The sequence below is a fragment of the Miscanthus floridulus genome, chromosome 1 (genome assembly GCF_019320115.1).
Source record: "Miscanthus floridulus cultivar M001 chromosome 1, ASM1932011v1, whole genome shotgun sequence".
Classification (NCBI taxonomy): domain Eukaryota; kingdom Viridiplantae; phylum Streptophyta; class Magnoliopsida; order Poales; family Poaceae; genus Miscanthus; species Miscanthus floridulus.
Window position 1 is genome coordinate 182,325,682 of NC_089580.1, and position 2,291 is coordinate 182,327,972.

Here is a 2,291-nt window from a genome sequence, read left to right on the forward strand (position 1 = left end):
ATAGCCATAGCACTAGCTTCAATTGAGGGCACCACTAGATGTGCACGGGTGAGGTGACTGCCGTAGCACCGCTGACCTCGCCGGAGGAGCCACCGGTGACGAGTTGCGCCGTCGTCTTCCTCCGTTCCCCTGTCTGTCTCTCTGTTGCGTGGGGTCCCGTCGTCAGTCACTGAGTCAAGGCGGGAGCCAGCATGGGCCGCGTCACATTGGGCCACGCCAGTGCGTGTTGCGTGGGCCACCGAGTCTGACCGGGCCGGCCCAGCAGTAGAGTAGGGTTTCAAATTTATTTTTGGTTTATTCTTTTCATAGATTTGTGTATAGATTCAAAAATATGTATCTCCTAGTTGGTAGCTTCAAATGATGTGGTTCCAATTTTGCTGAGTTCATGATAATGTCTAGTTTATATTAAAAATATGATTTATGCCATATTCTGTTATGAAAATGGGAGTTTCTATTTATCTCTTTTAATCATGGAGGAATTAGGGATAATTATATCTTTTTCTCTGTAGCTCCAAATGGCACGAAATTTTTATGGTGTATTGCTCATATCATGAATAGCTTGTAGTTAAATTTTCATATATTTTGGACACTGTATGTAGGAGATATAAAATTCTCTTGTTTGCATGGATGGATCTTGTGTGAATTTTCATAATTTTTCTATAGATCCAGTAAAGGTAAAATTTGGTGAGTGCTATTCTTATGCTAGAATGATGCTAGAAAAATGTGAAATCTATTGCTTGACACTTTTCAATAGGGTTTCCTAATTATGCTAAAAATAGACATGCCATCTGTTATTTTGGATACAACAAGTTCTATTTGTCCAATTGCTTTGAAATTTTTATGGTAGTCTATGTGAAGTATGAGATAGCTACTGTAATTTGTGTAGATTTTTCTAATAGTTTTACTATATATTGCTTTAATCACCTAATTAACTAAATAAATTAGAAAAGGATATTAAATAAATTATTTAGAAGTTGGCACTATACTTTCTAGTGTTCCTCTAGTATGTGCAACAAGTTGGTAAACTTGGTTTGGTATAATTATGCTTTTGCATCATCATTAAATAATTAAGTTAGTAACCCTGTCATTTCTGGACAGATTCTAGGTTACTAGAATTCGATTTGGTTAACATAAGAATCATGCTTTGATGTTACAAATGATTTGTAGAGAATTTCATAAGCTTTCCAGAATATCCTCATGCAAGTCATTTGGATTTATAGAACTCTAGTTATGATTGAATTAAGGAACTACTCGTTGCATGTAAAACCTTAACTTTGATTTAAGTATGCCTTTAATATTTCCTAAATTTGTGGTAATGTTCTTAGGTGTTAGGCCTTTAACTGAAGATGAGCATCTTTACCTTAGGTTATGCAAGTTAGGTAGGTAGCTCTTGTTCTTCAAGTAAGTTAGATACATGTTTTAAAGTGATTTGAATCGAGCTATTTTACTCGGTAAATGAGTGTCTAGTGATGTTTTCGTTAAACATTTACTGTGATTCATTCATCATGAGCATCATGTCTTTCCTTATGCATCCATGATATTTATCTTGTGTATCGGCATGCAATAGGTATACCGGAGGGAAGTAACACTGCTGGAGTTCGAGGAACCGAGCGAGCAGCAGCAGCCGACACCGGAGGTACATGAGGTGCAGCCTTAGGAGAAGTGCCAGACGAGGTCGCCTGTTGAGTGCCCGGATCACCGTCCGTGCAACTTTGTGAAAGGCAAGCCTCGGAGCATATTAAGCCTCCTAATTTCCAAAATGCAGTTACAGTATTATTGTTATATATATATATATATATTGTTGCATTAAGTTTAGGTGTTGGATGCAAACACTAGCTGCAATTGGTTATCCAATTCCTTGTCCAGATATTGATACCCTAAATCCTATGTAGCTCAGGCTCATGTAGTGCTTAGCCCTGCTTAAACACGGTAGAAGTCAGGTGATTTCCTATCACCTGCGAGATATAGGAAGATATATATGGCACGGTTGGCTATATTTCCTATCGTGGAAAAGAACCAGTCTTAATTTGAAATAAAGACCGGACGGAGGCTTGCCGGTTTATAGTGACTCCGTCTGTGTCGATTAAGGACTGAATCTTGAAGCCTTTCCTGTTCATGTTGAACGCATGTCTCTCTCTTAGTTGGCCGGGTCTGGAGACCGACCACGAAGCCGAGTAGCTCACCTTAGGCTGGGAGTCGATAAGTATAAAGTACACCTCGGAAGGGAGCCATAGGCGTGAGTCCAAGGGCAGGTGATTTAAAAGTCCTGATCATCCTGGCAGAAGGGTAAT